Source organism: Molossus molossus, unplaced genomic scaffold, assembly GCF_014108415.1.
Source record: "Molossus molossus isolate mMolMol1 unplaced genomic scaffold, mMolMol1.p scaffold_m16_p_10, whole genome shotgun sequence".
NCBI classification, from domain to species: domain Eukaryota; kingdom Metazoa; phylum Chordata; class Mammalia; order Chiroptera; family Molossidae; genus Molossus; species Molossus molossus.
This window is the reverse complement of record NW_023425345.1, coordinates 63283397-63296460: the sequence shown is the minus strand read 5'-3', so window position 1 is coordinate 63296460 and position 13064 is coordinate 63283397. Positions and strand designations below refer to the sequence as shown.

General features: G+C 37.5%; 1 protein-coding gene across 9 annotated transcripts in view; it reads left to right on the top strand.

The window, feature by feature from the left end:
- Positions 1 to 13064, top strand: part of FRS2 (fibroblast growth factor receptor substrate 2) — a 99066-nt gene that overhangs the window by 75503 nt on the left and 10499 nt on the right. For all 9 annotated transcript variants that reach the window (XM_036252014.1, XM_036252016.1, XM_036252017.1 and 6 more), the window contains one exon: positions 7693 to 7787. The gene's annotated coding sequence lies outside the window, so the exon portion shown is untranslated. The remainder of the gene's footprint in view (positions 1 to 7692; positions 7788 to 13064) is intronic.

Here is a 13064-nt window from a genome sequence, read left to right as displayed (position 1 = left end):
ACAATAGAATTGAATATATATTGATCCTCACAAAGAGGTCTGGAGAGAATTCTGGGGAAAATCGTGGAATAGCAAGCATTAGGAATCTGTCTCCCCACCTATATAACAATTGCTCTGGCAGAATCGATATAATAATTCCAGATCTCTGGAGTTAAATTGCTCTTAATTTTTATCAATTTCAACTTTTAACACAGTAGCAACTACCCGTGATCTATTCCCAGCCCTATACAGATTATACAGTTTGTAGGAGTGAGGGTAGGTCAAAAGGACCCGCCCCTCCAAATATCAGGGATCTGTGCTTGGATCACTGATGGCTGCTTTTGATAAACAGTTGCAGACAGGGAGGTGGGCAACCATTGTTGTTGCACTTCCCCCCTAGCCAAATTGCCTCCTGCATCATGCCCCCCCCCCCCCCCAGTCCCGGCTCCCCGCACTGAGGATTTGGCCCACAACCTGGGCATGTGACCTGACTGGGAATTGAACTGGTGAACTCTTGGTGCATGGGTTGATGCTCAACCAGTGAGCCTCACCAGCCAGGCTACAGAAAGACTTTAAAACAACTCTCTTAAAGATGCTCAGAGAACTAAAGGGAGATTTGGAAAAGTCAAGAAAACTATGTATGAATAAAAGAAATGTCCATGAAGAGACGGAAAATATAAAAAGCAACCAAATAGAAATTCTGGATCTGAAAAGTACAGTATTTAAAGTGAAAACAAGTTTTTTTTTTTCTTTTGGTATGTGCCCCTAATGGAAACCAAACCCGGGACTTTCTGGTCTGTAGGCTGATGCTCCAACCATTAAGCCAAACCAGCCAGGGCTAAAGTGAAAAATTTAGTAGAAAGATTCAAAGTCTGATGTGAGCAGACAAAACAAAGAATCATCAGAGTTGAAGATAGGACAATAGAAATCATATCTGAGAAACAGAGAAGATTGAAGAAAAATGAACAGCCTAAGGGATCTGTGCGACATCATCAAGTGGACTAACATACCTATTGTAGAAGTTCTAGAAGGCGAAGAGAGGGAGAAAGGGGCAGAGAGACTATTTGATTAAACATATGAACATAAACATCTAAGTAGATCATCTTATTTCAGATAAGATTAACCCAAAGAGACCCACTCCAAGATACATTATTAATCCAGTTTTCAAAAGCCAAAGATGGGCCCTGGCCGGTTTGGCTCAGTGGTTAGAGTATTGGCCCACAGACCAATGAGTTGCAGTTTCCATTCTGGTCAAGGGCACCAAGGGCACATACCTTGGTTGCGGTTTGTCCCAGGCCCTGGTCAGGGTCTTCGGGAGGCAACGACTCAGATGTGTCCCTCTCACATAGATGTTTCTCTCTTATCTCCCTACTCTCCCTCTCTCTCCCTCCCTCCCACTCTATCTGAAGATAAATAGAAAAATATCCTTGGGTGAGGATTAAAAAAACAAAACAACAAAAGCCAAAGACAGGAATCTTGAAAGCAGCAAGAGGGAAGCAAATTATTATTATTGTACATACGAGGGATCCTCAGTAAGATTATTACCAAATTGCTTATTAGAAACTTTGGAGGCTAGCCAGCAGTGGACATATATATTGAAAGTGCTAAAAGATGCACACACACCCCCCCACACAAAACACTGTCAACCAAGAATTCTGTATCTGAAAAACTGTCCTTCAAAAATGAGGGAGAAATGAAGACATTCCCAGATAAAAGCTGAGGGGGTTTATTACCACTAGACCTGCCCTGTAAGAAATGCTTTCACTAAGGAAGGGAGTGTTGCAAGGTGAAGCAAAAAGACACTAGGCAGTAACTTGAAGCCATATGGAGAAATAAAGATCTCACCAAAGGTAAATACAAGGGGACTTCTAAAAGCGTGTACTGTTATAACAAAGGTCGTAGCTGCACCTTTTGTTTTCTGATTTAGTATTTAAGAGACAAGTACATTTAAAGAAAAAATAACTTACCTAAAAGCTAGTATTTTAACTTTGATTTGTAACTTTGTTTTCTATATAATGTAAGAAATGAATACTTTAAAAGAATTCTTTGTTTATGTTTTTGGTACACTGTATAAAGGTGTGGTTTTGTGGCATCAGTAACCGAAAGGAGTGAGGGCAGAGCTCTGCAGCAGCACAGTTTTGTATATTGTTGATGTTGAGCTAGTATAAATTCAGCTTGGACTGTTACAGCTCTAGGATGTGAAACATAATCCTCATGGTAACACACACAGAAAATAACTATAAAATATATACAAGAGGTAATGAGAAAGGCATTTAAACAACTTACTCCAAAACATTAAACACAAAAGAAGACAGGAATACAAAAAATGAGGGACAGAAAAGCTTAAGGCATATAGAAGACAAATAGCAAAATGACAGAAGTATGTCCCTCCTTATCATTACTTACTTTAAATATAAATAGATTAAACTTTCCTATCAAAAGACAAATGGCAGAATGCATAAAAACAGACGATCCCTCTATATGCTGTCTACAATAGACTTGAGAATCAGAGACACAAGTCGATTGAAAGGGAAAATACAGAAAAAGATATCACATGCAAATAGTAACCGAAAGAGGGCAGGAATAACTATACTAAAATCAAACAAGATAAACTTTAAATTTTAAAAAGTTACAAGAGATTAACATTATATATTAATAAAATATTCAGTAGAGCAAGAAAGTAGAACAATGATAAACATTTATGTACCTAATGACGGATCAAAATATCCAAAGCAAAAACAAGCAGAATTAAAGGAAGTAATAATCAATTCTACAGAAATAGTTGGAGACTTTAATACCCTACTTGCAATAATGGATAGACTAACCAGACAGGACACTCTACCCAACAGTAACATAAACATTTTTCTCAAGTGCACATGGGGCATTTACCAGGCTAGACTATATGTTAGGCCACAATGTCTATAGATTTTAAAAGATAGATATCATGCAAAGTATCTTCTCTAATTATAAGAGGATAAAGTTAGAAATCAACAACAGACGAAAAATTGGAAAATTAATAAAATTGTGGATATTAAACAACACTTTTATTTTATCTTATTTTTATCCTCACCCGAGGACATTTTTGCATTTATCTTCAGATAGAGTGGGAGGGGGAGAGAGAGAGAGAGACACATCGAAGGTTGCGCCACCCACACAACCCCAACTGGGGCTGGGGACAAACTGCAACCAAGGTACGTGCCCCTAACGGGAACTGAACCTGGGACTCTCTGGTCCGCAGGCTGATGCTTTTAAGTGCTGAGCCAAACTGGCCAGGGCTAAACAACACACTTTTAAACAACCAGTGGATCAAAGATGAAACACAAGGTAATTTAGATAATACTTAGAGATAAATGAAAATGAAACCACAACATACCAAAACTTAGGGGACATAGAGAGAACATTGCTAAGGGGGAAATTTATAGCTATAAATGCTTACATTACAAACAAGAAAGACCTGCCCTGGTTGGTGTGGCTCAGTTGGATGAGCGTCGTCCCATGCACCAAGAGGTTGCCTGTTCATTCCTGGTCAGAGCACATGCCTGGGTTTCGGGCTCGATCCCCAGTAGGGGGTGTGCAGGAGGCAGCCAATGGATGTTTCTCTCTCTCACATAGATGATTCTCTCTCTCTCTCTTCCTCTCTGTCTCAAATCAATAAAAACATTTAAAAAACAACAACAAGAAAGATCTGAAACCAACATCCTCACTGTAACTTAAGAAACTAGAAAAAGAACAAACTAAAACGAAAGCTAGCAGAAGGAAAGAAATTATAAAGTTTAGAGCAGAGATAAATTACATAAAGAATAGAAAGATAAGAGAAAATCAATTTAGCCAAAAGTTGGTTCTTTGAAAAATTCAACAAAATTGACAAATTTTGGCTTGATGAATTATGAAAAAATAAAAAATAAAAAAAGAGGGAAGACTCAAATTACTTAAATCAGAAATGGAAGTGGGGATATCACTACTGATTGTGCCAAAGTAAATAGGATTATAACAGTAAATGTGAACAATTGTACACTAGCAAATTAAATAACCTAGATGAAATGGACAAATTCCTAGAAACACAAAACCTACCAAGACTCAATCACAAAGAAATAGAAAATCTGAATAGAGCTATAGCTAGTAAAGAGATTGAATCAGTAATCAAAAATCTCCTCTGACTTGAAAAGGCCAGGCTTCTCTGGTGAATTCTGCCAAACATTTAAAGAAGAACTAATTCAGTTCCTAAACTTTTCCAAAAAATTGGAGATGAGGGAATACTTTTCTAATTCATTCTATGAAGCCAGCATTACCCTGATACCAAAGCTAGACAAAGACACTACTAGAAAAATAACAGACCAGCATTCCCTATGAACATTGACTCAAAAGTCTTCAACCAAAACCCTTAAGCTCAAATAAGTTTTGACAAGGATGCCAAGACAATTCATTGGGGGAAAAGGGCAGTTGTTTCAACAAATGGTGCTGAGAAAACTGGTTATCTACATGCAAAAGAATGAACTTTGACCTTTCCTAATATCGTATCTGAAAATTAACTCAAAGGGTAGAGCTAAATATAAGACATAAAACAATAAAATTTGTAGAAGAAAACATAGGACAAAAGCTTAACATTGTATTTGGCAGTGCTTTCTTGGATATGACACTAAAAGAACAGGCAACAAAAGCAAAAGTAGACAAATTGGACTTCCTGAAAAATAAAAATATTTGTACATCACATCAAAAGACACTGTCAACAGCCCTGGTCAAGTTGCTGAGGTGGTTGGAACGTTGACCTGATCCACCAAGGTTGCGGGTTCGATTTCTGGTACAGGCACATATGAGAATCAATCAATGAATGCATAAATAAGTAGAACAATAAGACATTGTCTGTCTCTCTCTCTCTCTTTCCTCCTTCCTCTCGCTCTAAAAATCAATAAATAAAAATTAAAAAAGAAAAAGAAGCCCTGGCTAGTTTGGCTCAACGGTTAGAGTGTTGGCTCGCAGACCAATGAATCTCGGGTTCGATTCCAGCCAAGGGCACGTACCTTGGTTGCAGTTCATCCCCGGCCCTGATCGGGGTTGTGCGGGAGGCAGCCAGTTGATAAGTCCCTCTCATGTTGATGTTGCTCCTTCTCTCTCCTACTCTATCTGAAGATAAATAGAAAAATATGCTCCGGTGAGGATTAAAAAAGAAAAAGGACAGAAACTTTGACACATGTTACAACGTAGATGAACTTTAAGGACATTAAGCTGAGTTAAATAAGGCAGACACAAAAAGATCAATATTGTATGGTCTCATTTATATGAGGTATCTAGAGTACTTAGACTTACAGTACAAACAGAAAAGAATGGTGGTTGCCAGGATTTGGGGAGAGGGGAAGTGTGTTGCTTAAGGGGGTAAAGTTCAATTTTTCAAGATGAAGTAGTTCTGGATATTGGTTTGCACAACAATTTTGAATGTATTTAACAGTACTGAAATGTATACTTAAAAGTGGGAAAAACGGCAAATTTTATGTTATGTGTATTTTACTGCAATAAAATATTTGGAAAAAGAAAAAAAAAAGAGTTCTGAAAGTAGGACAGAATAAAAAGTTTCCAGAGAGCCCGGTTTGTGTGGCTATGTGGATTGAGTGTCTTCCCATGGACTGAAAGGTCTTGGGTCAATTCCCAGTCAGGTCATATGCCTGGGTTGTGGCTGGATTCCCAGTAGGGGGTGTGCAGGGGGCAGCTGATCAATGTATCTGTCTCACATCTATGTTTCTTTCTTTCATTCTTTTTTTATCCTCACTCAAGGACATTTTCGCATTTATCTTCAGATAGAGCAGGAGGGAGAGAGGGAGGAAGAGAGAGAGAGAGAAACCTCGACGTGAGAGAGACACATCAACTGGTTGCCACCCAGACGACCCCAAGGGACGAACTGCAACCAAGGTACCTGCCCTCGGTGGAAACCAAACCTGGGTCTCTCTGGTCCGCTGGCCGATGCTCTAACCGCTGAGCCAAACCGGCCAGGGCTCACATCTATGTTTCTATCTCTCCCTTCTTTTTCTCTCAAAAAAATTAATAAAATTATTTTTTTTAAAAGTTTCCAGAGATCCGAAAGGAAACTTTTTTATGTTTTCCAGAGCTGTATAGGTTGGTGCACTGATTCTTTAATATGTGTCATTTCAAGACTTAGGACTTTCCCTTGATACAGGGTTATAGATGGATCGCTGTCATTGTCATACTTTTAATTGTATTTGCTATGATTAAATTCATTTCATAATGGGGTTTGTGGGATGCTTGTAAGTGGAATGAATAAAGAAAGGAAGAGAGATTTTCCTGAGTTGATTGGCTAAATTTTCTTAAAAGAGGGAGATGGACAAACAGAATATGTATTCATATAAAAAGCAATGGATTATGATAAAATTAGCTGGAAAATTTTGCAAGCCAGAGACAAAGCATTATGTGTGTTGAGTCTCTGGAGAAAAGAAGGGTGTGCTAAGGAATAGGCACTGTGTTGCTGCCCACCCTAATGTTGTGGGTAGCAACACCTTATGAGGGGTGCAGGCATAAGCTGAAATGCTATTTTATATGTAAGTTAGAAATCCAGAATTGAAATTTTTGATTAAGTGTTTATGGTTTTGGAAATGTTCATTTTGGATATCAGTCATGTTTGTTAACTCTAGTTAATAGATTAAAATTAGACTATTCATGAACCTCTAACATAATGCCTGCTATAGTGTAGCAGTAAATGTCAGTGCCTGTGTTTGAGTGAGTTTAATTTTTTTCTGTGCTATAATTGACCAGGAAAGTTTAAAGAGAGTCAGCTCTTTGGAAGGGTAATGGTGAGGTTTAAGAAAAGTGATTAAAGGTGGAGAATTCGCCTGCCACTGACTAAAACAGGGTTTTAGAGCTGGAAAGGAATATTGGAGGTGATTTAGCCTAACTTCTCTTTTATGGTTGAAGAGATAAGTATAGAATAGTGGGTTATCCACCCTGGCTGGTATGTCTCAGCAGTTAGAGGATCAGCCCGCAGACCAAAGAGTTAAGGGTTTGATTCCAGTCAAGGGCTTGGACCTCGGTTGGGGTTCAATCCCCAGCCCTGGTTAGGGTTGTGTGGAAGGCAACCAATCATTATGTGTCTCTCTCCCATCGATGTTTTTTTTTTTCTCTCTCTCACACTCTATCTGAAGATAAATGGAAAAATATCCTTGGGTGAAGATTAAAAAAAATAAAATAAAAGAAAGAAAAAGAAAAGTGGGTTATCCGAAGTCATAGCTATAGTGGAGAAGCCAGAATCAATGGCTTCTGAAAGTCCTGATATTTCCAAACACCACAGAACTCAGACTATTGCAGTTTTACCTTTTCTTTTTTTTTTATCCTCGCCCGAGGACATTTTTCCATTTTTTTGTTCAGGTGGAGTGGGAGGGAGAGAGAGGAGTAGAGAGAGAAACATCGATGTGAAAGGGACACATCGAGTGGCTGCCACCCACACGACCAACCAGGGCCGGGGACAAACTGCAACCGAGGTACATGCCCTTAGCGGGAACTGAACCTGGGTCTCTCAGGACCGCAGGCTGATGCTCTAACCGCTGAGCCAAACCAGCCAGGGCTAAAAAATATATCTTATATATTAAATAATTTTAAGCAAATTTTAGACATTTGAACTTAAGTAGATAATTTGAACTTATAGTACTGCCAGAAGTCTCATAAGGAAAATTATTATTTTAAAAGAAATTAAAAATTCTCATCCTTTTTTAGGTTAAGTCATCAAACAAAGAAAACATGGTATGTTGAAGTATGATTAAACTCCTGATGCTGCAGCAGAGGCTAAGAATATTAATGGCCAGATCTAGGTAAGTTAAAGTTTACCTTAAAAAAGAATCATTAGGCCCTGGCTGGTTTGGCTTAGCCGTCAGAGCCTCAGCCTGCGGTCCGGAGAGACCCGGGTTCGGTTCCCGCTAAGGGCACGTACTTTGGTTGCAGTTTGTCCCCGGCCTTGGTTGGTCGTGAGGATGGCAGCCACTTGATGTGTCCCTGTCACGTCGATGTTTCTCTCTTTCTCTCTTCCGCTTTCTCCCTCCCACTCTATCTGAACAAAAAATAGAAAAATGTCCTCGGGTGAGGAAAAAAACAAACAAACCAGAATCATTAGGTCCACAAAGTATATTTTTTAAACGAGATTTTGATAACGTTTTCTTTTTTTAATTTTAATTTTTCAATTACAGTTTACTTTCATTATTTTTTATTGGTCTGAGGTATACAACATAGTTGTTAGACAATCATATACTACAGTGTTCCTCCAGATGTTTCCAGTATCCAACTGGCACCATAAATAATTTTTATAATATAATAGGCTATATTCCCTATGCTGTAATTTACATCCCTGTGACTATTTTGTAACTACCAGTTTGTACTTCTTCATCCCTTTCACCTCTTTTTCCCAGTTCCCCCAAATCCCCTTCCAAGCTCTGGCAACCACCAGTCCACTCTCTGTGTCTAGGTGTCTATTTCAATTTTGTTTGTTTGTTTATTTTCTTTAGATTTCACATGTAAGTGAAATCATATGATATTTGTCTTTCTCTGACTGACTTATTTCATTGAGCATAATACCCTCTAGGTCCACCCATGCTGTTGCAAATGGTAAGAGTTTATTCTTTTTATGGCTGAGTAATATTCCATTCTATATAATACCACAGCTTTTTTATTCACTCGTCTGTTGATGGGCACTTGGGTTGCTTCCATATCTTGGTTATCATAAATAACGCTGCAATGAGCATAGGGATGCATATATTCTTTCAAATTAGTGATTTGGGATAAATCTCCAGAGGTGGAATCACAGGGTCGGTCATAAGGCAGTTCCAATTTTGTTTGAGAAAATCCCATACTGTTATCCATGGTGGCTTCAGTAATCTGCATTCCCTCCCACAGGGCACAAGGGTTCCCTTTTCTCCATATCCTAACCGGCACTTGTCATTTGTGCATTAATTGATGGTGGCCATTCTGATAGGTATGAGGTGATATCTCATTGTGTTTTTAATATGCATTTCTCTGACAAATGATGTTGGGCATCTTTTCATATGTCTACTGGCGATATATTTGTCTTCTTTGGGGATGTGTTTATTCAGGTCCTCTGACCATTTTTTTTGGATTGTTTGTGTGTTTTTTGGTGTTGAATAGTATGAGTTCTTCATAAATTATAGATATTACTCCCTTATCAGATGTATCATATTCTCCAATTTAGTAGGTTGTCTTTTTGTTTTATTAATCGTTTCTTTTGCTATGCAAAACTTTTTAGTTTGGTGTAGCCCTATTTATTTTTTTCTTTTGTTTCTTTCACCCAAGGAGATATATTAGAAAAAATATTGCTAAGAGAAATGTTCAAGATTTTACTGACTATGTTTTCTCCTAGGATTTTTATGGTTTTGAGTCTTACATTTAAGTCTTTAAATCCATTTTGAGTTTATTTTTGTATATGGTGTAAGGTGGTTTAGTTTCTTTCTCTTTTTTTTCATGTATCTGTTCAATTTTTCCAGCACTATTTATTGAATAGATTGTTTTTATCCCATTGTGTGTTCTTGCCTCCTTTTGTCAAATTGACAGTATAGTTGTGGGTTTATTTCTGGGTTCACTCTTGTGTTCCATGATCTACATTTCTGTTTTTATGCCAGTACCATGCTATTTTGATTACTGTGGCCTTGTAGTATAGTTCAATATCAGGTAGTGTGATATCTCCAACTTTGTTCTTCTTCCTCAATACTCCTGAGGCACTTTTGTTTTGTTTATGGTTTCATATAATATTTCAGATTATTTGTTCTAGTTCTGTAAAAAATGCCATTGGTATTTTGATAGGAATTGTGTTTGATCTGTAGATTGTTCTGGGTGGTATGGACATTTTAATGACATTAATTCTTCCTATCTGTGAACATGGTATTTGCTTCTATTTATTTATATCTTCCATCTTTTTCTTCAGTGTCTTACCATTCTTTGAGTACAGATCTTTTACCTTCTTGGTTAAATTTATTCCTAGGTATTTTATTTGTTTTTGATGCATTGTAAATGGGATTAGGTTCCTTTTCTAATAGTTAACTATTGGTGTATAAAAATGCAACCAATTTATGAATATTAATTTTGTATCCTGCTACTTTACTGGATTCATTTATCAGTTCTGGTAGTTTTTTGGTAGAGTCTTTAGGGTTCTCTCCATGTAATATCATGTCATCTATAAATAATGACAGTTTTACCTTTTTCTTTCCAATTTGGATGCCTTTTATTTCTTCTTTTTGTCTGATTGCTGTGGCTAGGACTTCTAGTACTCTGTTGAATAAGAGTGGTGAAAGCAGACATACCTGTCTTATTTCTGACCATAAGGGAAATGCTTTTAGTTTTTCATTGCTGAGTATGTATGGTACCAGCTGCGGGTTTGTCGTATATGTTTTTATTATGTTGAGGTATGTTCCCTCTTCCCACTTTGCTGAGAGTTTTTATCATAAATGGGTGCTAGATTTTGTCAAATGCTTTTCCTGTATCTCTTGATATGATCATGTGATTTTTATCCTTCATTTGGTTTATGTGGTGTATCACATTAATTGATTTGTGGATATTGTACCAACCTTGCATCCAGGAAGAAATCCCACTTAATCATGCTTGTGATCTTTCTAGTGTATTGCTGGATTTAGTTTGCTAATATTTTGTTGAGGATATTTAATTTAAACCTCTGTTCACCAGGGATATTGGCCTATATTTTCTTTCTTTGTAGTGTCTTTCTGGTTTTGGAATTAGGGTAATGCTGGTATCATAAAATGAGCTTGGGAGTTTTCCCTCCTCTTGAACTTTTTGGAATAGTTTGAGATGGATAGGTGTTAGTTCTTTTTTTAGTGTTTGGTAAAATTCCCCTGTGAAGCCATCAGGGCCAGGACTTTTGTTTACTGGAAGTTTTTTTTTTTTTTGTAATTACTGCTTTGATATCATTAGTTGTAATTGCTGTGTTCTCATATTCTGATTTTACTTGATTCAATTTTGTAAGAGTGTATGTTTCTAGGAATTAATCCATTGTTCCAGATTGTCCAAATTTTTGTAATATTTTCTTACAATCCTTTGTTTTTATGTGGTTTCAGTTGTTATTCTGTTTTGTTTCTGATTTTATTTATTTGGGTCCTTTTTTTTTTCTTGATGAATCTGTCCAAAGGTTTATCAGTCTTGTTTATCCTTTCAAAGAACCAGCTCTTGGTTTCATTGATCTTTTGTTTTGTCTTTTCATTCTATTTTGTTTATTTTCATTCTGATCTTTATTACTTCCTTTCTTCTACTCACTTTGGGCTTTGTTTGTTGTTCTTTTTTCCAGTTCTTTTAGGTATAAGATTAGATTGTTAAGATATTTCTTTCTTCTTGAGGTAGGCCTGGATTCTTATGAATTTCTGTCTTAGGACTGCTCTCACTGTGTCCCATAGATTTTGGGTTGTTGTGTGTCACTTTCATTTATTTCAAAGTAACTTTTGAGTTCTTCTTTAATCTCATTGTTAACCCATTCATTGTTTAGTTATGTGTTGTTTAGCCTACATGTGTTTGTGTGTTTATCATATTTTTTCTTGTAGAGTTCTAGTGTATACCATTGTGGACAGAGAAGATGTTTGATAATGATTTTAGTCTTCTTCAATTGATTGTGACTTGTTTTGTGTGCTAGCATATGGTCTATCCTAGAAAGTATTCCATGTACACTTGAACAGAATGTATACAACTTGCTACTTTGGGGTGAAATACTCTGAAAATAGCAGTTAAATCCATCTGATCCCACGTGTCATTTAAAGTTGTTGTTTTCGCCCAGCTGGTGTGGCTCAGTGGTTGAGCATCTACCCATGCACCAAGAGGTCGCTGGTTCGATTTCCGGTCAGGGCATGTGCCCAAGTTGTGGGCCTGATCCCCAGTGGGGGGCATGCAGGAGGCGGCTGATCGATGTTCTCCCTTATCGATGTTTCTCTCTCTCTCTCCCTCTTCCTTCCTCTCTCTCTAAAATCAATAAATAAAAAATCTTAAAAAAAATAATAAAGCTGTTGTTTTCTTGTTGACTTTTTGTCTGGAAGATCTATTGATGTAATGGGGTCTTAAAATTTCCTGCTATTGCCCTAGCCGGTTTTGCTTGGCGATTAGAGCGTTGGCCTGCGGTCTCGAGAGACCCGGGTTCGGTTCCCACTGGGGGCATGTACCTCGGCTGCAGTTTGTCCCCAGCCCTGGTTGGGTCGTGCGGGTGGCAACCACTCGATGTGTCCCATTCACTTCGATGTTTCTCTCTCTCTCTTACTCTCTCTCCTTCCCACTCTATCTGAACAAAAAAATGGAGAAATGTCCTCGGGTGAAGATAAAAAAAAAAAAAATTCCTGCTATGACTGTATTATTGCCGATCTGTCCCTTAATAATGCTTTCTTTTTAAAAAAATTTTATTAATTTATTTTTGTTACAAATATTTCTCCTTTTCCCCCCAATAATATTTTCTTGAATACGGTCAGTTTATCTGCTGATTTGTTGTCAGCTCCCACCCCCAGGAATAAGGACAGATGGCTTTACTTAAATTAAGACAGTGTTTACTAATATAAAATATTCAGTGAACTTTTTGAATGTTGATCCTCCGAAACAGTAGCTATCTTTTGTTCTTGAATGTTCTTGAACTCTACTTAACTTTCCTAAGTTGTTTTCTCTAAGGGAGCATAGTAAGTCTGTTTGTGTTTTTACTGAGTTATGAGCTTGGCGTTGTGAGATGATGAGATCATATGGTTTCTCATCAAGTGTTTACAATATTAGTGTACATTATTAGGTCTTTGCATAGCTCAGATGTAGTCTCCAGGTATTAGTCTGGTGGTCATAAATGCAGAATACCTAGTATCTTGTTTTTCTCCTTGCCCAGGAGTTTGTGGTTAGGAAGAGAAGTGAGGGATGTGGATGAAAACTCCACATTACAAAAAGGTTTCTTTTTATATTGGAAATGGAATGCAGCTGCCTGTTGTTCCAGCTGTTTCAGTCTCTCATTCAGTACTAAGCCTGTTCTTCAACCTTACTAAAGCCTCCTGTTTATTTTTGCCTGCATTTTCTCCCATTTTATCAGCCCTCTTCTTTACATCTATCCTGACTAGCCTGATGAT